Consider the following 18,525-nt stretch of genomic DNA (forward strand, 5'->3'; position numbering starts at 1 on the left):
TAAATGTTGAGAACTGTGAGCACAAGAAAGGGAACAACAGACATTGGGGTCTACTTGAAGCTGGAGGGTGGGAAGAGAGAGAAGAGCAGAAAAAATAACTATTGGGTTCTAGGCTTAATACCTGGGTGATGATATAATTTGTACAGCAAATCCCCATGACTAGAATTCACCTATATAACAAACCTTCACATGTAACCCCAAACTTAAAATAAAAATTAAAAAAAAATAAAAAGAAATAAAAAATAGGTAGTTTTTTAGGGGACAAAATTTGGCAGACTGTACTTTAAATGTGATCAAATATATGTGTCAAATATTGGAATAATTTAATTTCCTATGCCCCCTGACATGACACACATGATCAAACTCAAATTGATGAACATTTCACAAAAACAATTGGCCCTTCATTTTCAAAATATAAAAGTTGAAGAGCTTTTCCAGTTTAGACAGTAAATTCAATGTGTGATCCTGGAGTCTAGACCAAGAAAAATGAAGAATATTGTTGATAAAAGTGTTGAAAATTGAATATGGACTGTGGTTTAGATGATAATATTGTAGGAATGTTTAACATCATGAGTTTGATCATTGTACTGTGGCTATGCAAGAGACACACACATACTGAAATATATACTGATAAAGAGACATTATATCCTACTTACTCTCAAATGGTTCAGAATGATAAAACAAATAGGGCAAAATGTAAATGATTGGTGAGAATATTCAAAGGGTACACAAGCATTCCTTGTAACTTTTCAGTATGTTTGATATTTTACCAATACAAAAAGTTATAAAAATATTTGAAATAGCTGATCATCTTGTCAATCTATATAGTTTCAAAACTCCTGATTGGGAATATTTGGTTTGATCTTTGTGTGGGATGGCTCAAGTACTTACTCAGAGTTTCTTGGTTTCCAAACCTGTCATATTTCCCAATGGAGGCCTATATTATTCTTTTCTTTGGAAGATATTTAGGTCAATAATTTTACAAACTTCCCTGGAATATTGAGTAAAGTGTGGAGATTATTCCTTTATACTTCATTGTGACTAACTCTTATTATAAGAAGCAAGGAAATCAAGAGCTTTCCCTATTCTACAATTCTAGATCCTACTAGTATGATTCATTATGGAAACTCTCATCAGCAAGCGTTTCAGCTGCTTTCAAATGGTTCCTAGAATCTCCCACATACTCAGTTTCTCATTCATTTTTCAGCAGCATCTCTGCTGAGATGTCTCATAGCAGCTGCAATGAGTCTCGTTTTTGCTTTTTTGTTTTTTTCCTGAGAAAAACTCTTCTGAGGAACAAGTTTCAATCTTATTAGCTTTACACTCAGGGAACTACTGTGTAGTTCATGTAACTCATTAGAATACTATACTCATAGCGCAAAGCTCCGTTGTAGGACACTTATTCATAAATTTCTTATTTGCTTCAAAGATATTCTTACAGTTCCCCTAGAGCAGAGGCCACCAAATCTGGCCCGCTGCCTGTTTTTATAAATAAAGTTTTATTGTAACACAGCCTCATTCATGTGTTTATGTTTTGCCTATGATTGTGTGTGTTCTATAATAGCAAAGTTGAATAGTTGTGACAAAGATTGTGTACCTTGCAGTGCCTAAAACATTTACTATCTGGCCCTTTACAGGAAATGTTTACTGAGACTAGTTTAGATAGTTTCCTCCCTAAATATTACAACAAATATCACACTTTCTTTCTATTAACATTTAAAAGCAGACCTCTAAAGAACTTGGGGAGGTGGTGTGGGGGGTGGGAAAGTAGATGCTCTCCATAGTCACAAGAAGACTAATCAAATCCCTGGAATAATCACAGTCTCCAAAGTAAACATGCAAATTAAACTCTATTTCTCCTATTTGGTAGGGAGAGAAACCTGAATTAGTGGTAGGTTACAACCTTTCAAATCTGTGTATTTTAACCAGCCTATACATATTTACCTAATATCGAGTATACTATGATAAGTATCTGTATTGAGTATAACATGTAAAGACTTATTCCCTAATATTTTGGATTCCATGTGGAGGTATCTCCACTGGAAGGGTAGTTTCCAATCTCTTTAGTTTTGGAATCTCTTTATACTACTTGCAATTATTGAGAATCTCAGATAACTTTTATTTGAATTTTATGTATATAATTTACCATACTAGAAATAACTGTAAAATTTTAAATAGTTTTGTTCATTCAAAAACAACTGATACATCTCTGATGAGTGGAGGAACACCACGGTTCTTGATCTCCAGTCAAATTAGAAAAAATGACATGGACACACATGGAGTGGTTTTAAAGAGCGGAGAGTTTAATAGGCCAGAAAGAAGGCAGAAGGAAGAAGCTCCCCATACAGAGACAGAGGGAGGGGAGCTCCAGAGTCGAGAGAGGGAACCCCAAGTGGGGCAGAAACCAGCCAAGATGTATACAGAGGCTGGAGGAGGCAGTGTCTGATTTGCATAGGGGTTAGGGGATTGGTTTGACCAGGTATGTCATTCACATAGTCCTGGCTCTCCCACCCTAGCACTTTAATATGCAAATGCAGGGCGCCTTGATGTTGTACACACGTGGGGATATGTGGGGGCTGCCATGTTGCCAGGAACATGTGGGGCAAGGGCAAGAAGGCCTTAGGAATTACCATGTTTGGGTGGACCCAGTTCTAATGGCTTGCATTTGCATATCAAAGTTTGCTGGTGGGGCTCTAAGAGCCGGAGCTTTACAAGAAACTTTTTGTGAGATGCTTTAAAAAACAAAAACTTCGCAAGAACCCCTTTTCCTCTTTATCTGCCTAAACTTTTTCAATAAAAAACTGTATTTTCCCAAATTAAAACTAGTGAGAAAGATGGCCTTGCTTAAATTTTTGCAAGTCTTTTAAATGCCTGACTTAATGGAACACAACTGGAGTCTCCTGTCTTCTGCAAACCATTGTGTTGTCATATTACATGCCATGTAGCCTCTGGAGAACTCCACTGTACACCAGTGAGAGGATAAGTCTGAAAAGGGCAAACATTCTAGTATTTTTATAAAAATAGTCTTGGTTTGTAGATCCCTGAAAGGGTCTTTGGGACCACGCTAGGAGCTGCTGCCCTAGAATAATATCTTTGACCCCTTTCTGCGGGCTCACTAACTCTTATTCTGGTTGAGGAGTGTCTTTGGTCTCATTTGTGTGATTAGGGAAAGGAACCCAGCCCTTGTTACTCCATCTCTGCCAGCCTTCTTGGAGAAGCAGCCTGCCTTCAGGCAGTATATCTTTGGCTTCTCTATGATGTAAGTTTCCAGCTTTGTCAGTGACTAATTCCGGATTAATTCTAGGATCCAGTATTAGGGAGACTCTTCTTGCTACATTTCTCAGATGTGCTGATCTCCATCTTTTCGACCTCAATGTTTGTCTCTTAGTTTATTCTAAACTTCAACAAGAAACAGAATAATATTACTAAAACCACTCAAAATTCCTGCATTAGGCCTTTTGAGGTAAGGGGGAATAAAATTGTAGATATGTTCTAATTAACAAGTCATCAAGATACGTGTCAATGACTAAAAAATAATTTATAATTTGTTTTGACAGCAGACCTTTGTAACAGAATTTTGCACGAAATTTCTTCCAGTTTCCCTTCTAGTACAATTTAAACTACCATTTATTGAGACCATACTCTGAAGAAAGCCTCTTGGAAGCATTTTACACATATTGCTTTGCTTCATTCTCACAGCAATTTAGGAGTTGAGTTTTGGCATCACTATTTTAAGCATGAGACAACTGCAACTTGTTCGAGGGACTTAGGTAGCCAAGCAGGCAGAGCCATGATTTGAAATCGTGTTTGTTTTAAGACAAAAATCCAAGGCCTCAGCTCAAAGTACACATGGCCTCCTGACCTCAGGGCCCACCACCCACAATGAATTGTGATTGCCAGTCTCTTCTCTCACCAGGGAGAGTACTGCAGGGAAGAGGACTTCTCTTACTTTCTAACTTTCTTGTTTTCCCAAAACCCAGGACACTGCTTTGCTTGCAACTACTTAGTCAATCTTTGCAGTATAAATGAAGTTTTTAAGGGCCAACAAAGACAAAGATTGTTTCACATATTTTTTGTAGCACCTGTTCTACCCAGTGTTATGCTAAAATATGGTGTGCTTAATCATGTTAGTGGTAATTTAGATAGATAATTTGCTGAATCTGATTTCACTCATCACGTGGAAAGAAACCTTTCTATTATTTGTGGTTTGATTTTGCCTATTAAAGAAAATGCAGTACTTATTTCCCTTTATTGTGTATGTATTCACTCACTTTAAAGAATGTAACAGGCTCCTATCGAAGAGACTTCATTGAGCCTGCTTTTTTTTCATTATGTTAGCTAGATTTATCACTTAGATCCCTTAGCAGATTCTCAATCTGTCCTTTTGTTATTTACTTATTTATACAAGTCCTAATGGGGTGGATGGGGGTACAGTGGACTTCTCCTCCAGTCTACACAGCACACACCACTATGATTATCACACAGTGGACATAACTTTCTGTCCTGCTTCTAAGATTTGGTGTTGATATTCTCCCTGCAAGTCAAGACCCTTAGCACATCTGTATAAAATGTGAAGACATGCAGAGATGTCAAAACCTGAGACACATGCAGCCCAGCACTTGACAAGCCGAGTGTTATTAGCATTGGTAATAAGACTACCTGGGTCTGTCTGCAGAGGTCCCTCAGCTTGAGATCATTTACATGCACTGCACACAGCATTCAAACCTGGCTCCTAAATAAGACAGCTTTAGAGAAGACAATGGAAACCCTGACAGTAAACTGAAAATTTCGGGTAGAAATTTATTCATCCTAATTAAGAGAACCTCTCAGACCTGCCTCTTGGCAATTAACACAGTTGTGTGTGGTCCTATCATTTAAACTGACAATCTTAGATTCTACAGGCTCAGGGAGCCCTCTCTCCTCCAGACCTCCACAGTCTGTAAATAGATTCTCTCTGACTTGCAACAGCAAACACTTTGAACATTTGCATTTCACTCATTACTTGTGCTGCTACAGGCTGAGCGTGACCCTGCCATAGAAACAAATCCAGTTGAAAACTACCTAATGACATTGGTTATATAACTATTGGGTTTCCTTAAAACATACTTTCTAGGACCAAAAGAAAAAAATGAGATATTTGCACCATAGAATTATGTTGGTCTGGTCTCATTTTTCATTTTTCTCAACAAATGCTCTTTCTCTTTGAACTCAAATGATAAGAACTCAGCTCTTGTCCATAGTAAGAAGTCAATGGAATATTAAACTTTGTATTAGAAATCATGGTGGGAATTTACAATTTCTAATGCACTTTTTTTTTTGACAATTATTATTTTGACAGCTGGAGATGGGGGTCTTTAGGAATGGTTGGCAACTAGATTTTTTATGAGTGGGTTAAAAAAAAATCTCAACTTAAGTTTGAAAATCTCAACTGGTGCCCCTCCTTCCGTTGATCTGCCACATTGTGTTCCGTTCCATCACATTCCTGCACAACTCCTCAAATGCAAAGGAACCAGGCTTTTTTTTTTTTTTTTTTTTTTTTTCCAGGTCAGATACGAATTTAGAAATTTGGTGTGAAGTAATGATGAATAATGGATGAACTAAGTTTCTGAATTGGAGTTCCAGATTCTGAGGAACTTGGGAAATCTTCAAAGCCAGCTGGAATGTGTGAGCTTGAGTGTCAGGAGAGACCCATCTGAAGGAAGAGTTAGCTTCTCCACCTGCCTGGTGCACCATTCGCTGCCAGCTGGATTTGTTTCCCTCTGTGTTGAGATCAAATCAGATTGTCACATGTGAAAATAGTGAATTACTTGGTTCTAAATTGCATTTGAAATCTAGAAATCCTGCTTTTGGTTACCTGCTAATGCATAGAGCCTTTGGCTTAGGTGTGGAAAGGGCACCATATTGCTTTCAGAAATCTTTGATCTGCCAGTATCAGCCATTATCTGTTTCTGCTGTCTATGCTTGATGTTTATGTAAGCTTCAGATTATTTTCTGTGAGAGAAAGTTGTCTATTTCTTTGATGAACAAACGACACTAAATAGATTCTTCCGAAGATTTGCGGTATTGCAAGGGAGTTTAATAAGTACTACATATTCATCTGGAATTTAGATCTCTTAAAGTTTGAATTTCTAAAAATTCTGCCTGAAAAGATATTAAATGATTAAGAAGTTCCCATCCAATTGTAAATTATTTTTCCTGATTTCTTTTCTGATTTATACAAATTTTCTCTATTTCTTCTGGATAAAGCTTTCCATGGTAGCCCCTGGGACACAATGGAGAAATAGAGAACAGTGACAGTTACCTTAATTATAGTACAATTGGAGATTTTCAAGTGGTTGAGCGACTCTCCACAATAAGATAATGAGAGGTGAAGCCGGTTGGGCTTCTGGGTTGGGTGGGGACTTGGAGAACTTTTCTGTCTAGCTAAAGGATTGTAAACATACCAATCAGCACTTTGTAAAAACGCACCAATCAGTGCTCTATGTCTAGCTAAAGGTTTGTAAACACACCAATCAGCACTCTGTAAAAATGGACCAGTCAGCACTCTGTAAAATGGACCAATCAGCAGGCATGGGTGGGGCCAAATAAAAGAATAAAAACTGGCCACCCAAGCCAGCAGGAGCAACCTGCTCAGGTCCCCTTCCACAACATAAAAGCTTTGTTCTTTTGCTCTTCACAGTAAATCTGCTGCTGCTCACTCTTTGGGTATGCACTACCTTTATGAGCTGTAATACTCACTGCGAAGGTCTGCTGCTTCACTCCTGAAGTCAACCAGATCACAGACCCATCGGGAGGAACAAACAACTCCAGAGGCACCACCTTTAAGAGCTGTAACACTCATTGTGAAGGTCTGTGGCTTCACTCCTGAAGTCAAGTGAGACCACGAACCTACCAGAAGGAAGAAACTCCAGGCACATCTGAACATCTGAAGGAACAAACTCCGGACACACCATCTTTAAGAACTGTAACACTCACCACGAGAGTCCACGGCTTCATTCTTGAAGTCAGTGAGACCAAGAACCCACTGGAAGGAACCAATTCCAGACACAATAACTCAGTGGCACAGAGTTATCCTGCAGTGGGAACTTCTAGTGGTATTGTTAAGCCCTGTGTTCTCAGAGTTTTAAATCCGGTTCATAGGCAACCCCAAAATGGGAACAATGCTAAATATACTGGATGATACAATCAAAACTAATATGATCTTTACAGGCTGAAATAACAGACCCAAATTTATCAAAACAAACCTTAGTAGGAACAAATCTGAGAGCCAGTTCCTGGACTTAAAAATAACTTCACCAGGAAATAATGTAGGAGATGTTTCTTTTACAGAGATATTTACGAATGGTGATCTTGTATCATAGCATGGGCAATGTGAGGCAACAAAGCAATGCAGCTACCATAACACAATTGCAATCTTAGGTATGCAAGGGCCAAGGGAAAGCTTTCCCTTCGCCCTCTGAAAGTTTGCTGAAAAATCAACTCACAAAAGGCAGATCAGTTGGAGAATAGGCATACAAATGTGCACATTAGGGAGAACCACAGTGTGATCACTCCAACCCCCCAATGGGGTACAGTAGCTTACATACCTTCTTGAGCTTACAGAAAGAATGGGGGCTTGGATTGTGGCAAAACAGGTTATAATGGTAAAACAGGTTGTGAGAGGTGGAGAAGAGGAGGCCTGGCTTGCAAATGTGGTCTTGTTATGAAGCTGAAACCTTACAAGTAGCAAGTAGATAGTGAATATTTCTTTCAGATCTTTTAAAGGTGTCAGACTCTCAGTTAATCTTCCTAGATCAGACCAAGGAAAGCTTCAGAGAAAGCCTGGCTGCATCACAGATTTGTCTCTACAAAGGCACATCTCCCCCACAAAAGATAGCCTTTCATCTATTCTTCTATTTCCAGCTGTCCTGAATAGCCATCTCAAAATGTCAAAGAAATATATTTTGGGGTGAAGTTCCCTGTGCTACTTTAGATGCTTTGGTGGATGCACAGTACAAAGGATGAAGAAAGGGAAGGTATTGTCCTCTTGGGGTATGATTGTGTCTTTACAGTTTGTAAGACAAGAGCAAACTGGAGTGGTATAAGCAGCAAGCTACATGATATTGTATATGGAAGGGTTAAAGCCACCAGAGAAATTTAACCAGCAGATATGAAGTTTCAAATTAGTTTGATGCTGATGTTTGTAGATGTCAAATGGAAGAAGATAAAACTTTCAGTGAGTTGAACTAGAATTGGTATAAGATACAGGAACATGGCCTTGTTCAAATTAAGACAAGTAAAAGCTTTCTCACAGAAGTGGTAACAGATGCTTTGGAAATTTCCAGAAAGACAGCTTTCTGGAAATCATTTAGCCAAAGCTAAATGATTAGTTTGAAGAAATCTTGTAGGGAGAACTCAGATGGGCAATTAGGTTTAATAGCTGATTGTGACTTTTTTCCCCCTGAAATTCCTCATTGTCAATCTTATAATGCCGGTGTGCCCAAATGAACAAACCTAATGAATTAGAGCTGTGGTAAGAAATTATATATTCATTATACATACAAAAAAGTTATGATATACAGGTGATAGAATAGTAATCCCAGGGAGTCCTTGTCCTCAGAAATCTTTAGAGAGTGGCAGAGAAAATGACTATGTTGGCTTAGAGAATTTCATGGTTACAAACTGGCTTATGAAGCAGCTAGTTTCTCGTGTTATAGTTATTTATATACAGGGAATCTGTATTGTTATTGGTCAGACTGTTTCTACAACCTTTAAAATGAATCAACTATGAATAATTTCACTTTATGACATGGAACAGGCTTCTCATAACCTTTTGGCTCACCCCAGGCAAAGAGAAAAAACATGGTGCATTATTGTCTGACAAAGTTGCTTCTCATTTTCCACCTTGAATCATTTGAAGAATGCAAGTTAAAATGTATGAATTGATCTTTAAAGTATTTTAAGTTCTATCCATTAGAAAAAAGACCTCTGCAACTTTTTATTGGATACTTTGACATTAAGTGGTGATAAAATAATGATGCAATTATGCTTAGAGCACAGAAAACCAATTTGAATTAAAGTTATATATTTTTTATTCCCTCACTTTGATATGTATATGTTAGGTGAAGGTACAGGAGGATACAGATCAGGGTAAGAAAGGGTCACAGAAATGTTTGGAGGCAGTTAGTCCAAATTTCCTCATCATTAAAATTACCTGGAGATTAAAAATTCTCTGGGAAAGTTTCTGAGTGAGTAACTTTGGAATGGAGCTGAAGAAGCTGTGTTTTTAACAAGTATCGATGGGGTTTCTTGTGATCAGACAAGGGAGTGATATTCTAGACAATTTTAAGTCACAGTTCAAGCAAGAGAGAAAACTATAGATGAGCAGGAAGTTGTAATAGTTAAAAAAAAAAAAAAAGGGTTGCTCTTTTCCAGCAAAGATGTCACAGAATTGATCTGCTCATGTATGCAGGTGGTGCTACCTAAAAAACTTTATGTTTAAGTCTTTAAATCATGAATTATTGAATTGGCTCATGTATTCTAACTCAGCCAGAATATTTCTTTCCGTCTGCATTTTGGAAAGAATCTCAGGTAAGCTATTTGCTTTACATGAGTCCATTTTGCTACTTTCAACATAAGCACTTTTTTTTTTTTTTTAAACAACCAAACTACTAGTGGATGATTTAATAACCAAAATGTGCCTTCTCCTTGTGAAGAAAAACAAAGGATTTCACCAGCTGCTTAACCGTGATGTGCGGGAAGAGATTTAGTCAATACTTGTTCCTCTGCTGTTACCAACTGCTTCTCAAGTCCTTGTTCCTTCCTTTCCCCTCTCATAGACTGGCCATTTGGTAGTGTTTTCTCTTAATTCACTTCTGCCCTTATAGGCAAAATCATAACATACAACTGTGCCTGAATTACTAGGCCTTTTTCCCTTTAGAATAAAATTTGAGACAAAATTTGAAATTTGAATGGATGCATTATACAAACTATATTTCAATTATTGCAAATTATCTTCCTGTCTTTTTTTTTCACGAAAATATCCACAAACTTTATTAAGCAGACTTTGCTTTAAGCAACTTATTTTTTTAAAAAAATGTATTGGTGAGATTTTTATGTCAAATAGAAATGTTATAAATGCTGGATAACTGTGAACTTTCCACCAGCAGTTGTTTAATTCTCATGAGTCTTTGCTATTCAGTAAATGAAGGAAGAATCTCAAAGGCTATTGTAATTTCAAGAGTTGATAGTAGACAAGGGATTTAGACATTAATGTTAATTTCCTTCCTTTCCCTTACCTTTAAAAAGGAAATATTCAAAAGAATAGGCTGAAGAGATTATGAGATTAAACAGGGTGGTTCATACAGAGAAATGACACAAAGACGAATCATGGGAAATAGTTCTATTAATTCGCCAACTATTTGAATTGAAGCTCACATCACTTAAAGTGGCAAGGGTTTAGGCCTCTGCTCTTCCTGGCTGTGATATTGCATATAAAAGGCATTTATTATTTCTCTCTTGCTGCCTACGCGTCTATATTTCTTGTATTGGAAGACACGATCTGGTACTATTCTTTCAGACTATCTGAAAGACAAAAACAACTTGAACCCAGCTTGATGGCTCACATTATTTTATGGAATTCTTCCCTTTTTACTGCAATTTCTTACCATGTAAAGATATCCTTTAAATGAGCAGTTCCCAGCTTTTTGGCACCAGGGACCGGTTTTGTGGAATATAATTTTTCCATGGGTGGGGAGTTGTGGGGGATGGTTTTGGGATGAAACTGTTCCACCAGATCATCAGGCATTAGTTAGATTCTCATAAGGAGCATACAACCCAGATCCCTCGCATGCATAATTCACAACAGGGTTAATAGGGATTGCACTCCCATGAGAACCTGATCTTACAGTAGGCAGAGCTCAGGTGGTAATGCTCACATGCCACTCAGCTCCTGCTATGCCGCCTGGTTCCTAAGCCCCAGACCAGTACAGGCCCGTGGCCTGGGGGTTGGGGACCCCTGCTTTAAATTGTTTTCAGGCTATGTAGCATTCCGTCATGTCAAACTGAATATTTCCCTGCAAAAAATTGGTAGCATTGTTTTAAAAATCTTGATTAAAGCTTACTATATATAATCCATCAATTTTATTACTATGCAATAATTTCTTTGAAAAAATGCTTTGCTTTTAACTGGATTGTCTTAAAAATATCCCATTGATATACATAAAGATTATTTTCTTCTAGAAACTCTAACCTTTCCATTACTATTTATATTAGTGTTTGCTATTTAATATTCCTTTACACTTTATAGATATTACATATGCAATTGTGTTAATATATCTATATTTGCATGTAATTTCATGTGGCAGTAAATAGGATTAATGGTATACACACATAGGCATGCATGCAAATTAGGTAATAAATCTCATAGATAAAGAACCTGAGATTAGGAGAAAGAGGTGAAGTGATTTTTTCCAATGTTTTGTATTCAGGAAGTGGCTCAGTTAGTTTGCAGACTCAGGTTTGCGTACTCTGTCCAATGCCATCGCTGCTTACATTATTCTGTCCAGTGATAATTGCTGAGATTGCCTTTCTTTTTAACATATTGTGTAGCTTATTTGCATTTCTGTTATAATTTTTTGGCATCTGTTTTTCTAACTTATCTGATTTTCAAGCTGCTTGTGGCTTATAAACTAGAGAATTTCTTCAAAACCTATATTTAGTCAATAATCACCAAATTGGTAATTTACCCATGAGTAGTTTCAGGTTTACAACTTAAAGATCAATTTATTCAACTGATAGCTGCTATTCTAATTACTGATGCCTTATCATTTAGAGGCAGATGTTTAAGAAAATTAGCCTTGGATACAAAAGAGCATAAACCAGCACACATTTTCAACCTATTAAGGTCACCAAACACTTACCACTTTGGATAATATTGGGGAAAGTTATGAATGAATTATTAAAATTTTTGAAATATGAAACATCAGCTTCCTAAACATTATAGAGTACGTAGTGTAGCATGATAAAATGGCCATATGTTAACATAAATGTGACTCTCATTTCAAGTACTTACAGTAAACTGACCTGCCAGAATTATTCACTGGGCAACTACTATGAAAAAAGTAGTGTGGGGCAGTGGAAAGAAATGGGTTTTTCCTTTAAACTGTTCTTGATTTGGATCCGGACAAGCTGTGGAATTTCCTAATGCAGTGTTTCCATATTTATTCATATTTCTGAACATAACTTCTCTTGTCATAAAATAGTGGTAATAATACTCCCTCCATAGGGGATTCAATGAGATTATCTAAATAAACTGCTTGTCACGAAGTAGCTGGTCAATCTTAGCCTGCCACTGCCCTTCACCTGCTTTTCTCAATGTCTTTCTGAGCTATAGCAAAGAGAAATGATAGACTACAAATTAAAATTACTGAGAGTTATTTGAAATGGCCTTTGTCATGATCTACTCCTTAATTATTTTTGTTTTCCTTAACTCATTCATTTATACATTATGTATTTCCTTTGTTCATTTTCTTTTCTTTTCGTTTTTAAAACTTATTTTCGGTTCAGGGGTACATGTTTACATTTGTTGTACAGGTAAACTCATGTCATGGGGGTTTGTTGTACAGATTTTTTCAATGCTTGGGTACTAGACCTAGTACCCAATAGATATTTTTTCTGATCCTCTCCTTTTTCCCACCCTCCAGCTTCAAGAAGGCCTCAGTGTCTGTTATTCCCTTCTTTGTGTCCATGTCTTCTCATCATTTACCTCCCACTTACAAGTGAGAGTATGTGGTATTTGGTTCTCTGTTCCTGCATTAGTTTGCTAAGGATAATGATCTCCAGCTCCAGCCATGTTCCGGTAAAGAATATGATTTTGTTCTTTTTTATGTCTGCATAGTTTTCCACAGCGTATTGTATCACATTTTCTTTATCCAATCTGCCACTGAAGGGCATTTGGGTCGAGTCCATGTCTTTGCTATTGTGAATAGTGCTACAGTGAACATCTGTGTGCATATGTCTTTATGGTAGAATAATTCATAATTCATTTGTGTGTGTATGTGTATGTACATATATATACACCCAGTAATGGGATTGCTGGGTCAAGTGGTAGTTCTGTTTTTAGCTCTTTGAGGATGCTTGAACTAATTTACACTCCCACCCACAGTGTATAAGTGTTTCTTTTTCTCTGCAACCTCACCAGCATCTGTTATTTTTTGACATTTAATAATAACCATTTTGACTAGTGTGAGATGGTATCTCATGGTGATTTTCATTTGCATTTCTCTAATGATCAGTGATATTGAGCTTTTTAAAAAATATGCTTGTTGACTGCATGTATGTCTTCTTTTGAAAACTGTTTGTGACCTTTGCCCATTTTTTATTTTTTTTTTTTCTTGTAAATTTTTTTAAGTTCCTTATAGATGCTGGATATTAGACCTTTGTCAGATACATAGTTTGCAAATATTTTCTCCCATTCTGTATGTTGCCTATTTACTCTGTTAATAATTTCTTTTGCTGTGCAGAAGTTCTTAACTTTAATTGGATCCCATTTGTCAGTTTTTGCTTTTGTTGCAATTGCTTTTGGCATCTCACCATGAAATATTTGCCAGTTCTCATATCCAGAATGGTATTGCTTAGTTTGTCTTCCAGGATTTTATAGTTTTGGGTTTTACATTTAAGTCTTTAATCCATCTTGAGTGATTTCTGTATATGGTATAAGGAAGGGTCCCAGTTTGAATCTTCTGTATATGGCTAGCCATTTACCACGGCACCATTTATTGAATACAGAGTTCTTTCCCCATTGCTTGTTTTTGTCAACTTTGTCAAAGATCAGATGATTGTAGTGTGTGGCTTTATTTCTGGGTTCTAGATTCTGTTTCATTGGTCTAGGTGTCTGTTTTTGTGCCATTACTATGCTGTTTTGATTATTGTATCTCTGTTGTATAGTTTGAAGTCTGTAATGTGATGCCTCCAGTTTTGCTCTTTTTGCTTAGAATTGTCTGGCTATTTGGGCTCTTTTCTAGTTCCATAGAATTTTTAAATAGTTTTTTTCAAGTTTGGGGAATGTCCTTGGAAGTTTGATAAGAATAGCAATTAATCTATAAGTTGCTTGGAGCAGTATGGTCATATTCTTCCTACCCATGAGCATGGAATAGTTTTCCATTTGTGTTTCTCTGATTTCGGTGAGCACTGTTTTGTAATTCTCATTATAGAGATTTTTCACCTTCTGGGTTAGCCATATTCCCGGCTATTTTATTCTTTTTGTGGCAATTGTGAATTGGATTGCATTTCTGATTTGTCTGTCAGCTTGGCTGTTGCTGGTTTATGGAAATGCTAGTGATTTTTGTATGTTGATTTTGTATCCTGAAACTTTGCTAAAGTTGTTTATCAGCTGAAGGAGCTTTTAGGCCAAGATGATGGGGTTTTCCAGGTATATTAATAGAATCATAACATCTCCAAACAGGGATAGTTCGACTTTTCCTCTTCCTATTTGGGTGCCCTTTATTTATTTCTCTTGCCTGATTGCTCTGGCCAGGACTGCCAATACTATATTGAATACGAGTGGTGAAAGCTGGGCATCCTTGTCTTGTGCTGGTTTTCAAGGGGAATGCTTCCAGCTTTTGCCCATTCAGTATGATCTTGGCTGTGGGGTTGTCATAGATGGTTCTTATTTTAAGGTATGTTCCTTCAATACCTAGATTTTTGAGTTTTTAACATTAAGGAATGTTGAATTTTATAAAAAGCCTTTCTTTTTTTTAACATCTATTGAGAAAATCAGGTGGTTTTTGTCTTTAGTTCTGTTTATGTGGTGGATCACTTTATTGATTTGTGTATGTTGAAACAACTTTGCATTTCAGGGATAATGCCTATGTGATCATGGTGGGTTACTTTTTGATGTGCTTTTGGATTCATTTTGCAAGTATTTTTGTTGAGGATTTTTGCATGAATGTCCATCAAGGATATTAGTCTGAAGAGTGTGTGTGTGTGTGTGTGTGTGTGTGTGTGTGTGTCTTCCAGGTTTTGATACCAGGATGATGCTGGCCTCATAGAATGAATTAGGGAGGAGTCCCTCCTCCTCTATTTTTTGAAATAGTTTTGGTAGAAATGGTACCACCTCTTCCTTTTATATCTGGTAGAATTTGACTGTATACATCATATATTTCTTAAGTGCTTACAATTTGCCAGGTAATGTTTGATAAATGGAGGCAATAAGGAACACAGTGCTTAAATTACTAGCTGAGGTCATAAAGTTCTTTTGCCTGACTCCAGTCTAGAGCTTTTTTTCATCGTACATGGTGATAGCAAGAAAAAACAATCATACACATAAAACAAGAGGGAACTCTGTAAAATAATAAATAATAATAAATGGTTGTAAGATAAAATAATAATATAATAATAAAATAAATAAAATAATATTAAATTATTGTAAAATAATATGCAATTGAAATCAAACCTGTTACCCATAAAGTCTGAGGATCTTAACAAATGGATTGACCAATCAGGCTGGAATAGGATAGGAGCCAATGGGCTTTGAGACATGGAAGACCCAAATGTTTCTTACAGGGAAGGCCTGGAGGCAGGAAATCGCATGATCTTATCTGATGGTGAAGTGGCCCAGCCTAATGAATAGAAGGTCTTATTATAAAGTCATGTGAAAGCAGGTTATTAGGTTGAGGTAAAATTTGATTTAGAGGACCTTGAAAATTAAACAGAAATGATTTTTCATAATAATAGCTATTATTTATTCCACATTAACTGTGTGCCAGGCATTGTTCTAAATAATGTGTTAACTCATTTAATTCTCATAGCAACATTATAATTTAGATATTATTATTCCTATTTTACAGAGGGAAAAACTGAAGTACAGCAAGTTTAAATCATTTGACCAAGGCCTTATGGCTAAGATGTTGCCGAACTGGTATTTGAATTCAAGCAGCCTGGCTCTAGAGTCCGTACTCTTATCACTACTGTTATAATACTTGATAAGGTACAGTGCAGGTAGAAAATGAAAGTTTTTGATCAAGGGATGGACACAAAGCTTACATACACACTTTCTAAATTAAAGTATATACAGTATATACTTTAATATATATATAAATTAATATATTATCTAATTAATATATTAAAGTATATACATGTATATGTAAGCTTTAATTTAGAAGAGTGTGTGTGTATGAGAGTGTGTGTGTGTGTGTGTGTGTATACCCTTCTATATAGAAAAAAGTGTATATTGGAGAAAAGTAAGGGTCAGGGATTCCAGGAGGTATTTCAGTATGGGTCAATGGTTATATGGCCTAGGGTGGTCTTATTAGAAGGGAGCATTTGGGAGCTTTTCTATATGTGCATTATAAGAAAGAAAGCAATTCTAAATTGCCCCAAGATATCAAGGCTGACTGGCTGGAAGAAGGATGGTGTCATTGACTAAAATAGGGAAGTTAGGGCAGGTGGCAGTTTTTGGGAAGAACACAATGAACGTGGCTTTATGAATACAGAATTTTATTTAGTGTTTGAAACTTTGAGGCTGGCACCTGGAAGGAATTGAGAGACGGATACCTGAGTTTGGGAGACATTAGCAAAAAGGTGATAGGGAAAGTCATGAGAACAGATCCACTCTCTAAGGGAGAGACTGTGAAGAGAAAAGAGCAGATGGCAGAAGGAGTAGGTTAATTAGTAACACCAACTAATGGCTAACCAAGGGTTTCCAAACAGAGTACCTGCCAGATTTGTTTAAACAATAGCTCTTTAACTGTGTTGACACTAGTAATTTGCTTAGGCAAACACTTTCTTCCCCTCCCTCCTCCACCACATAGTTTGTGCAGAATGGGGTAACTTTGGATCAGTTTCAACAACAGAAAGTTAATAGAAATAGAAAATTAATAGAAATAGAAAGCCAGATAAATGCAGTTTATACTGAATATACCTGATCCCCACCTTTCTGGCCATCACCTTTCTCTTTTAACTGAGTATGTTTTGCTCATCTCCCCAAAGGACCATACTACTCTCATTTTGCACCTTATTGCTCCTAAAAGTTTCACTTTATTTTTTTACCTAAAGCAAAATTAAAAGAAATTCAGTGGCTCAGTGTTTTACCCATCATGGATTTAATAGGTCTAATTTATTAAGGGCTTACATACACTATATTTTCTCTTTTTCTCCTTAAAATAGTTACAACGATCTCTTACTCATTCTGAATTTTATAGCTCTTAGTTTCATGTATCATTTTTTTTGTTTGTTAACCACCATTTTATCCTTCACTCTCCAGTTTTAAGACACACAAAAAACATTTATTGACACTTTTTGCTTTTCTGCTAGTAGTAAAAAAGTACTTACATATAGAATAAACTTTCCTTCAATATTCTATATGTTCTATATCATATTCTGTATGTATATATAATAAAGTATTACTTATTTTATTCCAGTACATAATCCTTTAAATTGATTTCTTGCAACTGATTTTCCTGAATTAAGCATATTCTATTAGTAAAAGCTTAATTTACTAAATGTCACCTGAAACTGTTATTTTCAGATTATGTAATATACATCCTGATTCTTTCCTTTTTCTACAGAAAAAAGATTGACACTAAGTCTTTCAGAGGTGCCCTCTTTTTTTGTGACCCTCTGCAAATCTTTGATGACACTTGATTAATACATGTAGCTCAATAATTTTATTACTAAATAACAACGTCATATTACTATGATTTTGAACTTAATTACTGAGAAGTGAACCCCAGATTTTTATTCTTTGTTTCAATCTTACAGAATGATTTTCAACGTCTTCTGATAGAGCTTTAGTCAAGCATCTGCCTCTTTATAATCAAGTTGCTTATAGGGCCCACGTCCTTTGTTTTCTTTTTTATCAATTCCAGATGGTGAGGGCTCTATTTGGCCCATTCATCATGAAGAGCTACCTTAACCTCCCTTAAGATTTCAGATCACAGGGCTGGAGGCACTGGCAGTAAGTTCCCCCTAAGGAGAGGTGCCACCTTTAGCACTTCTGTGCGTGCTACACATCTCTGCAAACTATAAAGAGGTGGAGCTGGACAGAACTTGCATATCCGCCAGCTTAGGCTTTGAAATTTGTTGATGCTGGTCTTTGACTGGAATTCTCTGATTTAAGGAAGCATTTCCCAGAATGTATTCCTAAATGCTACAGTATATTAATAAATGTTACAAATAAAAACTATCACATAAAATTCTGGGTTAAACGATGTTGAGTGTTTGTCTTTGCTTTCTGATATCTCAAAGACTTCAAATACACTAACACATATTGTAACACTCCATGAAAAAGATAACGTGTCTTCTGCACCTCAAACTGTTTTGTCTCTTCTTGTATATTAGAAGGCCGTTTCCTCAGACCACATTTTATAAAGTGCAGGCCTGTTATAGATTCCAATATAAACATTTTCAGTGGGTAGATTAATTTGTTCCATTAGCTTTCCTTCATCCTAGGTTAACACTATGTAATCTGTTCAGCCTTTTAAGTGTGAATATTTGAATGGTGTTTTACATTTTTTAAAATTAAACTAAAAAATTCTGATGACTGAG

General features: G+C 36.4%; 1 long non-coding RNA gene across 1 annotated transcript in view; it reads left to right on the forward strand.

Moving 5' to 3' along the window:
* LOC105470418 (uncharacterized) overlaps positions 1-9,995 on the forward strand; it is a 122,535-nt gene extending 112,540 nt beyond the window's left edge. Inside the window, exon 9 of the long non-coding RNA XR_011620365.1 lies at positions 6,680-9,995. This is a non-coding gene — a long non-coding RNA (uncharacterized lncRNA). The remainder of the gene's footprint in view (positions 1-6,679) is intronic.
* The last annotated feature ends 8,530 nt before the right edge of the window (positions 9,996-18,525 follow it).

Source organism: Macaca nemestrina, chromosome 2, assembly GCF_043159975.1.
Source record: "Macaca nemestrina isolate mMacNem1 chromosome 2, mMacNem.hap1, whole genome shotgun sequence".
Classification (NCBI taxonomy): Eukaryota; Metazoa; Chordata; class Mammalia; order Primates; family Cercopithecidae; genus Macaca; species Macaca nemestrina.